General features: G+C 38.3%; 1 protein-coding gene and 1 pseudogene across 2 annotated transcripts in view; both read left to right on the top strand.

Moving 5' to 3' along the window:
- PRIM2 (DNA primase subunit 2) overlaps positions 1–17,709 on the top strand; it is a 311,113-nt gene that overhangs the window by 31,503 nt on the left and 261,901 nt on the right. The window lies entirely within an intron of this gene.
- Positions 10,973–12,361, top strand: LOC144317316 (eukaryotic translation initiation factor 4B pseudogene; annotated as a pseudogene).

Below are 17,709 nucleotides of genomic sequence, written 5' to 3'. Positions count from 1 at the left end.
TGATGATTGATGGAATGTGAAATGAAGATGACTCCAAGCTATTTGGTAGATAAGAGTAGAAGAACAGTATATTAGTGATGGTAAGGAATATAAAAATAGTATGTTTTTGGGATAGAATAGTACATTTGGTTGTGAACATACTGCTTATGAGTGCTGGTGGGCTGGTGGTGATAGGTGGTGGACAATTCAAAATGGTAAGCTGTGTTCAAGAGATCATGGTTGAAAGTATGTAATCAAAATACATATGTAAAAGTGGTATTTAAAACTGTGGAAAAGAAGACTGCTAAGGGAGAGTGTATGAGTGAGAAAACCTGGGAATATTAATTTCATAATGGATTTTTTGTGACCCTGGGTAAGTTACCTAACCTTTCAATGCTTCATTTTCTTCCACAATAAGATAGAGAACATTATAGTATATTCCTCATTGAATTGTTGTGACACTGAATAAAATTATCTGTGTAAATTCCTTAATGCTTGGCATGTTGTAAGCACCTCCTAAAGGTTACCGTTTTATTATTTAGTAAACACTTTGGTTAGGCAAATGAAAACAGCTGACTCTAACTCTAGAACTTATATTGGATGTTTAAAATTAAACAAGTGATTTTATTAGCAGTGATATTTTTTATTTTTTCCAATTAGAACTCTGGCATTTGAAGGTCTGGTTAATTGTAATCTTGAAACTGATATTTGTAGTTAATTACTTAAGGTATTTTTATAGAAACCTGTCATTTTTCTTAACTGTTAATACTTCTGTGATACAGATATTGGTAAAATACTTTTCACTTTTCTCCTCTTTCTTAATTATATAATTCATTCACCTTTTGGGACTTGGAGATAAACACTTGGTTGAATATGTAATATTTTTGTTTGATTAGGTTGAGAATGGGGTAGGTGAGAAGTGATGATATTAAACTGAATCTGGTACTGGACAAGTTTCTTGCAATGAAGATGGGATACAAGGAACCCAGTTGTATATGGCTTATGTTTCTTTTCTCTATGACAGGATTATTATGCTCTAGAAGTGTCATTTGGGGGAGCCAAAGCACTGTACTTTAACTTCCAATGGTCCATTCAGTGTAGAAGGGGAAAAAAGTAGTGAAATGCATTGAGGTTCATGCTTTGAAAGTGTTTATATGTCTCTTCCTTCTGCTGTAATAGTAAATGGTTAGTGGGGTTTGTTAAATAGCAAATGAGTAAAACTAAACATTGGGCATTTATATTCCTAGAGTTTTAACTTTTTACATTTGCATCTTACTTGTCCTGTTCATATTTCAAAGGTTAAGAGAAATAAGTATTTTTGGCTGGATATATAGTGTATCACTTCAGGACTGTAGTTGCTCCAAATTAGGCTGTCAATGCCTTGTCTGAGATCCACTATGAAATATCAAAAAAACAGCATTTGGAATGTAGGCTTGATTTTTCCAGTCAATGAACCGACTAATATTTTCAGAGTGCCTGTAGATGCACAACACTAAATTATATTAAAAATATTGCCACTTGAGTAAGTCCTTGAAGAAACAATTTTTGTACTGTTTGGTTGATTAGTGAACATCAGAGCTATTGTTTGGGCTCTCTAGATACTGGTTGTTCAGGGATGCTGTGGGATCTGCATACAAATAGATTGGAATTTGGATTTGGAAAAGATAGTTTCTTGTTTATTCTGGGTCAGTTTTTGGTGTGCTGTATATTCTTTAAAATGAATTAGAATTCATTTGAATGTCCCTTTTTAACATAAGCTTGACATGATTATTTTTCTTTATATTTACCACTTCCTTTGACACACAGGCACATATATACATGTGCGCACACACATAAAAGAAGTGCTACAGTTTGGGTAGTATTTATGGCAGGATAAAAGTAATTTATTTGAAGTTTTTAATAGGTTGCTATCTGTAGTTGTGAAAAAAAGTCTGCTTTTGAATTTTATTGCCCCTTTTTGATAAGAATATTAATTCTAGAACAGAGGGGCTGTTTTCACAACCATGTCTTCATCAGAAGCTGGGGTTTTAATATATGTTAGAAAAGACACACACTTCCTCCACCATCTCTTATGTTCTTGCTATTTATTACCTGACTTGTTTATCAAATCCTGGAAATGGTGCTTTCAGTAGCTAATAGGGTGTTTTGGTCATTTAAAAGATACTTAAAAAAACACTATGTGTGAGAAAATGTATGCCTATAGATAAAAGTTACGGCTTATCTTGGTTTCTTGTGATGGCAGCTTTGCTACTTTATTGCCTTATGGTCCCTTCTTGTCTAACAAAGAAAATTGACAGGTTACTTACCTTTTTATGAGTGCTTTTCTTTAAAACTGTATGATTGAATTGTCTAGTGAAATTAACCTTGGCTTCTGCAGTACTGAATGGCAGAAGTGAGAGCAGCTTTCTTCTTCCTTTCTTCCTTAAAAAATGCTGTTTGAATATAGTTTGGGTAAGTTGACCTCTGGAGTAGTTGATGGAGAAAATTGAAATGAAGTATTTTTCTTCTCTATTGAGCATTGCATAAATTTTGCCCCAAATGACATACTTAAATGTTGGAAGTGTTAGGTTTTAGCAAACTAAGCTGAATTTAATTTGTATTTCTTTATTTTTACTGTATATATGGTAAAATTTGATAATTAGTAAAGATTTAAAGGAATATTTGATAAATTCACCATTTCACCTTCTTAAACCTAAGAAGCATAATTTGGCTAAATTATGCAAAGCGCTAATTAAAGGGTTTAATTTGCTAATCATCTCAGTTTGATTAGAGGCAGATGCTGATTATCTGCACAAGTCTAAATGGACCTTTCAGAGATGGCTTTCATTATTTAAAATCGACTTGTCAAACTAATTAAGACATAAATTTAAGGAATAACAAATACTAGTAATCTGTAGACTTTCAGTGTAATGCAAGGCTGGATAATTCACAGATGCTCTGCATTTGTACGTAGAACACTGCCTAACCAATAATAATAAGGTAATAAATGCTAACTATTATTTATTAAATGTTACTTTCTAGCTTCTTTGTGAGATTTGCAAAAGATGGTGTACACAGAGAACATTAGGTTCTTTCCCCTAATATCCCTTTGAGTCATTTAAAAATGATTGCTACATGTACCAAAAGCCATAAGATACCTAGGAATAAACCTAACCAAAGAGGTAAAAGATCTGTATTCTGGAACCTATAGAACACTTACAAAGGAAATTGAAGAAGACACAAAGAAATGGAAAAACCTTCCATACTCATGGATTGGAAGAACAAATATTGTTAAAATATCTATACTACCCAAAGCAATCTACACATTCAGTGTAACCGCTATAAAAATTCCATTAGCATTTTTCATAGAGTTGGAACAAACAATCCTAAAATCTGTATCGGAAAAGACCCTGAATAGCCAAAGGAATGTTTAAAAAGAAAACCAAAACTAGAGGCATCACAGTTCTGGAATTCAAGCTGTATTGCAAAGCTGTAATCATCAAGACAGTATGGTACTGGCACAAAAACAGACACAAAGATCAATGGACAGAGTACAGAACCCAGAAACAGACCCACAACTATATGGTCAACTAATCTTCCAACAAAGCAGGAAAGAAGGGATGCTGGGTGGCTCAGCAGTTGAGTGTCTGCCTTTGGCTCAGGGCATGATTCCCGATCTGGGATCAAGTCCCACATCTGGCTCCTTGCAAGGAACCTGCTTCTCCCTCTGCATGTGTATGCCTCTCTCTGTCTCATGAATAAATAAATAAACTCTTAAAAAAAAAGGAAAGAATATTCAAGGGAAAAAACAGTCTTCAACAAATGGGGTCAGGAAAACTGGACAGCCATGTAGAAGAATGAAACTGGACCACTTTCTTAACAACATATAGAAAATAAATTAAAAATGGATGAAAGACCTAAATGTGAGACCAGAATCCCAGAGGAGAACACAGGCAGCACCCTCTTTGACCTCATCCATAGCAACTTCTTCCTAGACACATCTCCAGAGACAAGGGAAACAAAGGCAAAAATGAACTATTGGGACTTCATCAAAATGAAAAGCTTCTGCACAGCAAAGGAAACAGTCAACAAAACTACAAGGCAACCTACAGAATGGGAGAAGAGACTTACAAATGACATATTGGATAGTTTCCAAAATATATAAAGAACTTATCAAACAAACTCAATGCCAAAAATAAATAATCCAGTTAAGAAGTGGGCAGAACACACGAACAGATATTTTTCTAAAGGCTAAGAGAGACATGAAAAAATGCTCAACATTGCTCCTCATCAGGGAAATACAAATCAAAACCACAGTGAGATACCACCTCATGTGTCAGAATGGCTAACATTAACAATTCAGGAAACAACAAATGTTGGCAAGAATGTGGAGAAAGGGAAACCCTTGTGCACTGTTGATTGAAATGCAAACTGGTGCGGCCATTTTGGAAAACAGTAGGCATGTTCTTCAAAAATTTTTTTTTTTTCAAAAAGTTAAAAATAGAACTACTCTATAACCCAACAGTTGCACTACTATGTATTTATCCAAAGGATACAAACAGTGATTGGAAGGGGCACATGCAGCTCATTGTTGAGAACAGCAACAACATATCAACAATAGGCAAACTATGGAAGGAGTCCAAATGTCCATCAGCTGATGAATGGTTAAAGAAGATATGGTTATATGTACACAATAGAATATTACCCAGCAATCAAAAAGAATGAAATCTTGCATTTGCAACAGCGTGGTTAGAGCTAGAGTATATTATGCTAAGTGAAATAAGTCCATCAGAAAAAGACAAATACCATATGATTCCACTTGTGCATGGAATTTAAGAAACAGATGAACGTAGAAGGAAAAATAAAAATAAAAACAGAGAGGCAAGCCATAAGAGACTCTTGACTATAGAAAACAAACAGGGTTGCTAGAGGGGAGTTGGTTGGTTGATGAGCATTAAAGAGGGCACTTGTGATGAGCACTGGGTGTTGTATGCAAGTGATGAATCACTGAATTGTCCTGAAACTAATACTACATATGTTATCTAACATGAATTTAAATACAATCTTGGAAGAAAAAAATGACTGCTGTAAGTACATGTATAATAACAAAATTATAAGACCTTTAGTTGTGTAAGATAAGGTAATAGAATTTGGAGTAGTGGAGTTTTATTAAAATGAGTAAGTGCAGATTTTGGTCCCATTCTCTTTATGTAGGTGTATAGACATAGTTGCTAGACTGACAACTGGACAGTCCACGATCATGAGTACTTTTTACATAAGGATTCAAAGGGTAGAAGGAAGTTTCCTTTGAATTCAGTTACTTTCTATCTCCCAGAAGATTAAAACAACCTCTTGTGTAACAGGGTAAAGAATAATAGAATGCCATGGGCTTTATAACTCCTTAGACCAATAGAATTTGCCTGGAAGTGACATTGTACCTGTTTCTGGGTGTACACCTTAAGAACCTGCAGCTTCCATTTCCTCTATCTGACATACTTTCTTTGGGAGTCCTGAGATGTCATGTAAGAAGTCTGACTAAACTTGCTGACATCTACTTGCTGGAGAGGTCTCTTCTGAAGCCTGGCATAAACTAGCAACTGCCATACAGGGGAGGCCATGTCTCAGCACTCCTTTTTTTTTTTTTTTTTTTTTTTTTAAATTTTTTTTTTTTATTTATTTATGATAGTCACAGAGAGAGAAAGAGAGAGGCAGAGACATAGGCAGAAGGAGAAGCAGGCTCCATGCACCGGAAGCCCGATGTGGGATTCTTTTTTTTTTTTTTTTTTAAGATTTTATTTATTTATTCATAGACATAGAGAAAGAGAGGCAGAGACACAGGGAGAGGGAGAAGCAGGCTCCATGCACCAGGAGCCCGACGTGGGATTCGATCCCGGGTCTCCAGGATCACGCCCTGGGCCCAAGGCAGGCGCCAAACCGCTGCGCCACCCAGGGATCCCCCGATGTGGGATTCGATCCCGGGTCTCCATGATCGCGCCCTGGGCCAAAGGCAGGCGCCAAACCGCTGTGCCACCCAGGATCCCTCAGCACTCCTTGATAGTCCTAGTGGAGCCCAGCCTTTCCAAGGTGCCAGACATGTGAGTGAAGCCATCTTGGATTCTTCAGTCTTTTCATCAGCTCAAGATCCCAGGTGATGTCACTTGATGCCACATGGAACAGATGAATTGCCGGCTGTATCCTTTCTGAATTTATGACCAACAAAATTGGGAGAAAATAAAATGATTGCTGCTTTAAGCTGCTAAGTTTTAGGAGTAATTATGTAGTGATATGTAACTGGAATTGGTAGCTAAGCTAGAGCCTCTGGCTTCTTAATTTTGAACAGAAACCAAAACGGTGTATTTTAAATACTTTCAAACAACTCTACCATGATTTGGAAAGACTATGAAACATAATGAAAACTATATTACTTGGAATTATGGTTAACAGTAGGGAAAATGAAATTCTGATAATTCGAGAAGTAGAGAAGGTAACTCTGAGGGACGTCAGATTATTCAGAAGGGACAGAAATGGGAGCATTCTTGATAAATGCTTTCCACTTTTCAGAAATTTGATTGGTGAAGTTGCTTAAAAAGAGTTAACTGATAAGTTTATGGTTTTTAAATTTTGAAGAAGAGAGGCTTGCTGCATTTCTGAGATTTGCCAGGAGTCTGAGAATCCTTTGAGGTTGTCTTTATTTTCAGAGATACCTTTTTATGTTTTAGGATCTGGGGAAGAGAGGTAATAAAGTATAGGGTAGTTGATTTTTTTAAAAAGATTATTTATTCATGAGAGACACAGAAAGAGAGAGGCAGAGACATAGGCAGAGGGAGAAGCAGGCTTCTCACAGAGAGCCAGATGTGGGACTCCATCCTAGATCCTGGGATCATGCCCTGACCTGAAGGCAGACACTCAACTGCTGAGCCACCCAGGCATCCCTGGTAGTTGATGTTTTTAAACAATGTTCTTACCATCTCATGAGGTTGCCAGAATTTAGAGTACTCCAAATTAATGACTTCATTTCATAACATAGATTGTGGATTAGTCCTTTTTGCTTGTTAAATTCTCTTCAGCTGAGAGATGGTGAACTAAGAAATAATGGTTGGGGCCTCTGTAGGTGCTATGTGGTATTTAAAGCACTTTCTTATATAGAAAGGGTTATAAATAAGTAAGTAAAAGCAATAATAAATTATTGTAGATGCCATGCCATACATGCTCCTTGATTTTTGTGTGCTGTTGCATACAATTGCAGATTTCTATTTTCTTTTTAATTTTCAGCATTTAATGCTTTGTGTTGGTTCTCAGTATGTGGAGTTTGGATTATGGTAGTTAAAGGGCAGATTTTAATTCATATGGAAGTGGCCTCTTATTGAAAAACTGAAAATGGATTAAAAAACTTTTTTCATAAGTCCAGGGAAGCAGGACAGTTGAGGCCTAATAAAACCCTTTCGTGTTGGCAGACACATTACTGCTATTATAACACTTTGCTTAAGGAACAGGAGAACCAAGGATAAATGTAGCACATACACAGCTGTTTGAATTTGCTGCTTAGCTTTTGGATTCCTTAAGCTGTATCACTTTTGGGTTGTAATGATCTTACTAGAAGCAAGAAACAAAGTGAACAAGATGATTCTCATATAAGTTTCCCAAGGCTGCTGTTATTTATTTCTACAAAATAGAAATAATAATTTTGCCTTTTTTCTTTTTTGGTAACTCAAAGTTAACAGTGGCAAGAAGATAATAGAAAAGGAACCAAGTGACAGGTATTTTAAGAGATCAATGTCAGGATCATTACAGAGAACAAGTTAATGACCCTAGAATGTATAAAATCAGTGGGTTTTTTTTTTTTTTTTTTCCAATTTTGAGCACATAGAATGAAAATTGCTGCATTTAGGTGGCGTAAAAGTTTAGGCTTTGGAAGGAGAAGCTGTTATAGTATAATGTGGGTAAAATACATATTTACAGCCTTACCAGAATGAGGACTGATACAGGGGAGGTTCACATCAATGTTATCTGTTCTTCAAGGCAGAAAGGAGTTCTTGAACAGATGTACAGAAGAGTCTGGGTAGTGCAGGTAGTGCTGCTGCCTATCACATCTGGTGTTGGCAGTGCTTCATAACTGGATGTCCTTAAGAATACCAACCCTTCTCAATGGTATCATGGCTTCTTCCCATATTTGAATCCATATTTTAAGTGCAAATGTAACATACTAATATTTCAGGAATGGAATTGGAGATATAACTGTAAATGGAGGTAGTATAACCAAGAGAAGGAAGCTGTTGATGGACTTTGAAATAAGACAAATGGATGAGTAGCCTTTCTTCCTTGATGGAGGGTAAATGTATATGATGGTGAGAAACACTTGTCTAAATCCCTGTGATCATCAGGAATCAGCTTGGAGGGACTTGAATCTGCCAGCCTCTTCCCTACTAAGGTACCCAAATTAATACACAGATTATAAAAAGTGTGACAGATTATAAAAAGTGTGCTTGCTATGCAAATGTATCTTTAAGCTAGGTCCCTAGCTACCAGAATTCTACTCCCAAGTGTATACGACCTAGAAAATCTGGAGCTACTGGTGTCCTTCATAGTACTTTACAGTTAATATTTGGTAAATGCTTTATGTATGTCAGCATTATGTTCTACCTTATGGAGGATTTATATTAATACATTTTTAGTTTGAGAGAGTAGAGACTGTTTTCGTGAAACAGAGAACAAGGCAAAATAATCACATGCCAGAATGTTTGATACAGTTTCTAAGAGTTAAGAAAAAGTAAAGAGGGTATTGCTACACACTGGATTAATCTAGGAGGGCATCACTGAGTTGACAGAATTTGAACTGACTCTTAAAAGATAAGGCAGGAAGGAGGTAGCAGAGCTGTTCTGGTGGGTGGGATATTGTGCCAACTGTACCATCAAATGTTTGAATGATTTTCTGAGGAACTAAAAATGTTGAATTGGGTCGATAAACAGGAAGCCTTTGTCAAGCCATAAAGCTGCTTTCTAATATTTTCAGTTGCAAACCTATGAATTTGAACATCTCTTGGAATAAATACCTCCTTTCTCTTGACCACCAGGCACAAAAAACAGCTAGTAGTCTCTCTGCTTGAATTTCAAATAATATGACAGAAATGTAAATATAAGAATAAAATTTGATTTCCCATGGCCTATAAAAGAAAATATAACCAATCAACTTCTTTTTCTGACCTTATCTTTCTCAGCTCTTGTTTCATTCTCCATTTGCTTGGATACACAGCTGCACATGGGTCCCTGTTGACTTTTTTAAAAAAGTTTATTTATTTATTTAAGTAATTTCTGTACCCAACATGGGGCTTGAACTCATAACCCCGAGATCAAGAGTCGAATGCTCTTCTGACAGAGCCAGACAGATACCCCTACTCACTTGTAAGCAGGTTTCATTCACCGTTTCTTCTCCACTTAAATAAAGCCGTATTTTTGTCATCAGCTATTGGCTGCTTAACTTGGAAAGTTTCAGTCATCCTCATATCTTTGATGAATCAGAGTTTGGGTGCCTCTCTTCCATTCTTCTTGAAAATGTCCAAAGTGCTACATAGTTTAAAAACTTAAAACCAAGTAAAGTTGAACAGTTTTCTACTGGGCTACATTATAAAAATGGGAAAGGAAAATTACTTTTCTTTTGTTATTTTGGAAGACATTTGCCAGTTGGAGCCTCAACAAAGATGGAGTTTGGGAGGCCTTTAATTGTGCACCAAAAGGTTATTGCAGAAGATAACATAAGGGAGATGTCATAAAGAAGAAAATTTGAAGCTCAGTAATAGAAATCTGTGTGAAGAAATAGGCATTCTGCCAATTAACTGGGTACTTGAAATAAATAGTTTGGAATTAAAGGAACAGTTGCAAATTTCAGAGACTTGATGAACTTAGTTCATAGGGAAACTGGGGAATGGAGTACAAACTTCAGGTTACAGTAGTTGTAAAGCATGCTTACTATTCATTATAGTGTTGCTTCAAAATATTTAGTTTTTATAAAGTTTAATAATGTAAAATCAGAAGAATCATTAATTGAATATTTTGTTAAACCATTGAAATAATGGGGCAGCCCAGATGGCTCAGCGGTTTAGTGTTGCCTTCAGCCCAGGGCGTGATCCTGGAGACCTGGGATCGAGTCCCACGTTGGGCTTCCTGCATGGAGCCTGCTTCTCCCTCTGCCTGTGTCTCTGCCTCTCTCTCTCTCTCTCTCTCTGTTTCTCTCATGAATAAATAAGTAAAATCTTTAAAAAAAACAACAACAACATTGAAATAAAATTCCAAGTATATTTGAGTGAAATGAATTATAATCATAGGAGTTCAACCTTGAACTGTTAACTGCCTTGGCAGTCAGTAAATATTTCCAGAACTGGGCATAGTGTGATTATGAGTGTGTGTAGGAAGGATATCCAAGAAAGCATATAAATGGTGCCTGTTGGGTCTTCTTACTTGTTTTGAGTAATTATGACACAATAAGTAACCGGTTAATAAAAATATTTGAGTATATGAGGGAGATGTACAGGAGAACATTTAATGTTTATCTTTCCATAAATGTCCAGCTATTCTTATGTTGCATTAATTTGAAGTGAAGTACAGTTCTTTTATTACTATACTTCTTTCACCTTTTAGGCATCGTCACCCAAACCAAAAAGCAAGAAAGGAGACTGTATTCTTTGTTGAAAGAAATTTTTGCTGGATGTAGGATTTTAGGTTGGCAGGTTCCTTCCTTCCTTCCTTCCTTCCTTCCTTCCTTCCTTCCTTCCTTCCTTCCTTCCTTCCTTCCTTCTTTCCTTCCTTCCTTCCTTCCTTCCTTCCTTCCTTCCTTCCTTCCTTCCTTCCTTCCTTCCTGATTTTATTTTTAAGTAATCTGTGCACCCAGTGTGAGGCTTGCACTTAGAACTCTGAGATAAAGAGTCGCACATTCTACTGACTTAGCCAGCCAGCCAATTTTTTTTTTTTAAAGATTTTAAGATAAGTACTTTCTTTTAACACATTTAAGATGTGTAATTCTCCTGCCTTCTGGCTTTCATTTTTGCTATTGAGAAGTCAGCTGATAATCTACCTGTAGCTCCTTTGAGGATAAGATAGCCACTCTCCTATCAATGGCCCACACTGAGATCCCATGGATCAGTATGGGGGCTGGGATTGTTATGTGAACTGAAGTAGCAGAGGTTATGACAGAGGCTATGATTCCAAGATGAGCAGTAGCAGAAGAGCATTTGGTAGTGGGTACTGTATGGATGATGACTACAGAGGAGGTGGGGACCACTGTGAAGACAGATATGACAGACAAGATAATTGATCGTGGAATGCCAGAGAGGATTACTCTTGGGATAATTACAGGCATGATGACAGAGGTCCTCTTGCCTTCACCTCCCCCGCCCTCCAAAAAATCCAAACTGAATCTAAAGTCTTGGAGTATTCCTAAGGAAGATGATTCCTCTGCCAGCACTTGCCAGTCTAGCTGAGCAACCTCTATCCTTGGAGGGGCAAAGCCTGTGGACAGAGCTGTTAAAAGACTGTGAAGTAGAAGAGCAGTTACAGAAGGAGCAGGAGAAATGAAGGGCCATCTGGATGAGCCAAAACTACCACAGCTGGTAGAAATTCTGGAAGGAGAGAGAAGAAGTCTCTAGAAAACGAAATACTCAATAAGAAGGCAGACTGTCCTTCTCTGGCTTCCAAGCCTCCCAAACCTCAACAGCCTTTAAAGGTAATGCCAGTCCCTCCACCAAAGGAGAGTTGCTTGGGTGATGTGAAGTCCCAACCCTCTTACTCTTTCTCAGTAAGAGCTCAGACACAGAGCTGTGATCCCTGTAAGTGGTGGTGGGGGGAAGTAGTTCCGGCTCTACCATCTGAGGAAGGAATAGCAAGGAAAGATGAAAATAAAATAGTTGGGGTGAGGGTCCCAAAGGGCCAAAGTGGGAGCTCTAGTCACGGTTCAGAAAATGGAACAAAGACCACTAGAAGGAGTCAGATGGGAAAGATGGCAGAAAGGATCAAGACTGCTGACCTACACCTGAGCCAGAGAAAACTGAAGAAAATCCATCTTCCAAGTTCAGTTCTCTAAACAAGTATGCTACTCTCTCCATTGATGGCAAAGATGAGAATGAGGAAGATTATACTGAATAGACCTTTGCATTCTTGCTTTCTCCTACTCTTTTCATCCTGGAATATTTGAGAGCAAATCAAAACTCTGTCCAGAGAAGACAGTAAAACTCAACATCTCGTGGAGACCTTTCTTTCTTAACTTTGGAAAAAAACAAAAACAAAAACCTGCAATGAAATGAAATTCATTTGCATGCTGTTGCAACCTTTAAAATATTGAACTAACTGGACAATTGCCAGTGTAGCCAGAGAGAAAGAGATGTACAGCTTCCACTGTTTAATTCTTATTATCCTATTGTAGCATATATAAATTCTTTTTTCCTTTTTTAAAAAAAAGATTTATTTATTTATTTATTTATTTATGACAGAGAGAGAGAGAGAGAGAAAGAGAGAGAGAGGCAGAGACACAGGCAGAGGGAGAAGCAGGCTCTATGCAGGGAGCCTGATGTGGGACTCGATCCCGGGTCTCCAGGATCACGCCCTGGGCTGAAGGCGGCACTAAACTGCTGAGGCACCCGGGCATCCTTTTTTTTTTTCTTTTTAAGGATTTTATTTATTTATTTCACAGAGTGTGTGGTGGCGGGGGGGGGGGGGGGGGGAAGGGTGTATGTGCCTGTGTGAGGAGGAGCAGAGGGAGAGCGAGAGGCAGACTCCCCGCTGAGCAGGGAGCCCATTGTGGGGCTTGATCCTAGGACCCTGGGATCATGGCCTGAGCCGAAGGCAGGTGCTTAACTGACTGAACCATGCTGGCGCCCTGGCATACATGAATTCTCAAACATGATTTGAATAAATTTTCCATCCTTGGAAAGATAGATTTAGTCTCTGAAGTTGTTTTAGTTTCCAGGAAGCTTTCCAGCCCTTCATCTTATTTAATTCTGAGTTTCTGGGGCCAGCCTGGGAGAATTCCTTCATTTTTATCCCTCTAGGGGGTAGTTGGGAGTGAGTCTATAGGCCACTAAACAATAGGACTGCTTGGTGACCAAAGTAAGTGGGAGAATTGTAGTTTGAAAAGGAGCTGTGGGGAAGGGATGAATTATTTTGCATGAATGGGGAAATGGTGTGACCAGTGGTGAACTCTGGAGCAGGAAGCACTTGGGGGTTGTGGGAATTTGGATCTTTTATGAGAAAGGGATTTACCCTTTATTAAACAGCATCCCTTCTGAAAGTTCTGAAACTTTGAACTGTTGAGATCTTGAAACTTTAAAAATTTAGACTCTTGTCCTGGTCTTATGTTCTTCGTGCTACTCTTTGCTGTTACCTCCCAAAAAGCAGTTTCTATTTAAATTACACACCTGGGAGCACTTAGGTGGCTCAGTGAGTTAAACATCTGCCTTCTGCTCAGGTCATGATATTGGGGTCCTGGGATTGAGCCACACATCAGGCTCCCTGCTTAGCAGGGAGCCTGTGTCTTCTCCCTCTGCGGCTCCACCTGCTTGTGCTCTCGCTTTCTGTCAAATGAAATCTTAAGAAATAAATCACACACCTGATAGAGGCATTCTGTATCAACCCCAGGAAGCAGAAGCGGAAACTCCTTGCTTTTCTCCAGCACATCTCAGCTTTTTCATGTCTTTTTACTCTTCCTCCCTTTACTCCTATTCCTATTCTTTGATCCCTTTTATATCTCAGGAAATTCTGGAATTAATGGTTTTAGGTGGTCAGTGAGGTTGGATAAATAGGGACAATTAAATTGTGAGCCATTCTTACAACTTTGTTTGGGGGTTTTGTTTTGTTTTTACAAGTTTCCCTTCTCTCCACCCAAATCCTACACCTACATTATAAATGTTTGCATTTATAATGTGGCCATGGCTATTGACCAATGTGTGGGTTTGTTTGTTTGTTTTAGCTTCCCTGGAGAGAACAAACGATGATAAAGAGAGCTATTTAACAAGATCCTTGTTTCTCTTGCAGCATATTAGCTGAACTTGAATGCTTTTATGTGCACTTTTCTACTGTCAGCCCAGTAGATGGTATCCTTATAGGTGATATTGGTACCTGCAGGGAAGCGGCACTTTGGTCTCTTGTCAGTCCTAGGTTAGACACTGCCCAGCCATTTAGACATGTTGGTTATGAGTGCTGTAGCAGTGGGCATAATGAATCATTTACTCAGTGGACATAAAAGACCATGTGAAGTAATTGTATATAATTGGCTTGGATTGGCCAGTAGCCAGGAAGTGGCTTTTAGAGATACCCAAAACTGAAAGAGTTTTTTTTTTTTTTTTTTTAAACTATTTGGTATAGAGGATGTAAAGGTAGGGTTTGCCTTCTGTAGGTCTACTTCTTCCAAATAGTTGTGTCCAAAAGAAGCTGTTTTTCCCATTCCCCTTTCTCCTCCCCGCCCGCATTGAAACAGAAACGGGGAGTATGTCCTGCTCCTTTATATATGTAAAATTTGTACAAAGTATCTTCTATGGAAATGATTTATAATCTGTAGACTATTACCTGGGGGTTGTCTTGAGATGTAAAATTCCATCCTTTGAGTTGTGTTTTTTATTTTTGGCTTGTTTTCTCCAAATAAATCCGATCTTTACAGTTAAAAAAAACAAAAGGTAGCCACCTTGCTCATTGACTCCTTTTAAGATATGTTGATTCACTTCTGCTTGATTTAACCATTCTGTTTGTTGAGCAGTTTTTATTTTCCTGAGTTTCACTAGGCTTCTCAAATCTGTTGATTGGTGCTCTTGTCCTAATTCTTTCTTCTCTGCCTAGGATTCTGTCAAATGTATTTTAGATATTTTTAGTTAGTCCTTCACATAACATTCTAATAGCTGCGTTTCCTTTTTTATTCTTTGTCTGTTAAATTCTAGATTATTTCTCTTGAATCAATACTCAGCTTGTTTTTCTTTTTTGTTTTTGTTTTTGTTTTTTTTTTTAATTTTTAAAAATTTTTATTTACTTATGATAGTCACAGAGAGAGAGAGAGAGAGAGAGAGGCAGAAACGTAGGCAGAGGGAGAAGCAGGCTCCATGCACCGGGAGCCTGAAGTGGGATTCGATCCCGGGTCTCCAGGATCGCGCCCTGGGCCAAAGGCAGGCACTAAACCTCTGCGCCACCCAGGGATCCCTCAGCTTGTTTTTCTATTCTGTTTTGTCAGTTGTTGCCATTAGGTTTTAAAATTTGGCTGTTGTGATTTCTGTATTAGGGACTCCTGGGTGGCTCAGTCAGTTACATGTCCAACTCTTGGTTTTGGTTCAGGTCATGATCTCAGGATTCTTAGATTGAGCCTCATGTCAGGCCTCCCACTCAGCAGGGAGTCTACTAGAGATTCTCTCTCTCCCTCTTCCCTACCTCACTCCCTGAATGCTTGCTCTCGCGTTCTCTCTCTAAAACGAATAAATCTTAAAAAAAAAAGTTATGTTAAATGGATTTTTGTTCTTTGAAGTTTAAAATCTGTTGTTCTCCTCTATATGTAGGTTGCTTTTTAATTTATATCTGATAATTTTAAGATTTAAAATTTGTGTAGTCTGTTCTTGATGTTGTTTGTGCTTGTTTTTCGTTCCTTTTTTTTTTTTTTTTTTTTTATAGATTTTACTTATTTATTCATGAGAGAAACAGAGAGAGAGAGAGGCAGAGACACAGGCAGAGGGAGAAGCAGGCTCCACGCAGGGAGCCTGACGTGGGACTCGATCCCAGGTCTCCAAGATCATGCCCTGGGACAAAGGCAGGTGCTAAACTGCTGAGCCACCCAGGGATCCCCTCCTTCTGTTTTGTTTCCTTGTGTGCCTGGTTATGTTTAACTGACTGCCGTCATACAGTTTTTTTTTTAGGGGGTTCCTGGGATGAGTATACTCTTCCCTGAGAGATACTAAGTTGGGTTCTGCCAGGCTTCTAGGGGTATTGCCAGTCAAAGGACTGTTTTTAAACTATATTTAGGATTGTGGCTCCCTGGCTCATCCAGACTGTGGATGTGTGCATGGAGTGGCTAAGCTTCTCACTTTGTTTTTCCTACTTTTTTCTTTTCCTGACTGGTCCAGTGCCACAACTGCTTGCTTTTTGTTCTGTTGTGGTTGAGGAGAGATAGAAAGTCAATTCTAGTTCATTGCTTCTTTGAGGATGTCATCTTTTGGGGTGCTGATTTAATGTAGGGAGGATCTCCTTTAGGATCCCATGTTTGACAGGCTCTAATCCTGATCTTTTGCCACTTTGTCCCTAGAAGCTGGGGATCTGAAGTAACAAGTGGATATTGTTGGCTGATGTCTTCAGGGAGAAAGTGGCTTTGGTTTTTGTGGGCTTAGATTGTTCTCAAAAAGGGCAGTTACTCTTGTTAGTTTTTTAATTCTTGTAAACTAATTTTTATTTTATTCTTTTTATTCTTTATTAATTAGAGGGAAGAGAGTATGTGTGCTGTGGGGGAGGGACTAGGGAAAAGGGAGAGAGAAAATCTTGAGCAAACTCTGCACTAAGCGCAGAGCCCAATGTGGGGCACAGTCTCACAACCCTGAGATCATGACTTGAACCAAAATCAAGAGCCAGATGCTTAACCGACGTGCCCATGTGCCCCTTGTAAACTAATTTTTAAAAAGTGGTTTATCTGCCATTTCTCCTTGTTTTCACTAGAAAGTAGATCTGAATAACTTAATCAGAAACTGCCTAATGGCTAGGTCTGGAACCTAAGATCCTGCATCTGCTGCTGTGCTGTTGGAGATGCTGCAAATTTTTCCCCTCCCCCCCACCCCCCCTAATGTATTCTTTGCAGCCTTTGTCTAGACAGAGTACTGACTTGGAGGGAGGATGGGTTCTAATTTTTTTTAAAGGTAAAATAGCTTCATAACTATTATTTATTTGATAAATTATTATATGCTCTGATTATAGATTTTAGTCTTCTGGAGTTCCATTTTATTTTTCAGAATATTTACTTTTTCTTCTTTATTTTTTCAGTTTGAATGTTATCACCCTCCATAGCTTATATATTCTAGTTTGTAAACATTTCACTAGGTATTGTGATGAGAGCTAAGAATATAAGATTTCTTTGTGTTTAGGTTCATATAGCAAGTGAGATACACATATACATTGCTTGTAGTATAGTACATAAGTACTATAATACTGCATGTTCAAGCACAGAAGAGGAAGTAGCTGTTACTGAGAAAATCTGGAGAGACTTTGTAGAGATAATGTGTTAGCTATATAGACATTTTCCAGTAGTAACAGAGGGATGGGAAGGATATTTCAGATATGGGAAATAGGTGTAAAGACATAGAGATAAAAGTCATGGTATGCTATAAGTTTGATAGAATTGGAAGATGAAATATTTTGGGGGATGAAAATTGAAACCACGAAAAGTTAAAGGTCTGGGGAGAGAAAAGAGACTTTGATGGACCCAAGGAGCCTATATAGTGGGGATGTGGAGTAGGTGAGCAGGGAGGGTGAGGAGGAGGTATGGTTGGGGGTAGTATGATGTGTGTTGAGGGGTGAGGAGGTAGTTGTGAACTGGGCTCTGACTTTTGGAGTGAGCTGCCAAGGTTGGGATCATCATATGGATATATTTGTCAGGACAGTGGCAAGAAGGTGGATGTTACAATGTTGACAAAGTTTGGGTTTGGATAGTGTCTGTCATAGCTTGAACATTTAAAGCTCTATGTCTTGAGAAACCCCTAAGTCTTAGGAAAACTGGGATGGTTGGTCACTATAGTGAGGTGCCAGAAGGGC

Source organism: Canis aureus, chromosome 7, assembly GCF_053574225.1.
Source record: "Canis aureus isolate CA01 chromosome 7, VMU_Caureus_v.1.0, whole genome shotgun sequence".
Classification (NCBI taxonomy): Eukaryota; Metazoa; Chordata; class Mammalia; order Carnivora; family Canidae; genus Canis; species Canis aureus.
The sequence above is the reverse complement of the archived record's forward strand: the minus strand, read 5'-3'. Positions and strand labels throughout refer to the sequence as shown.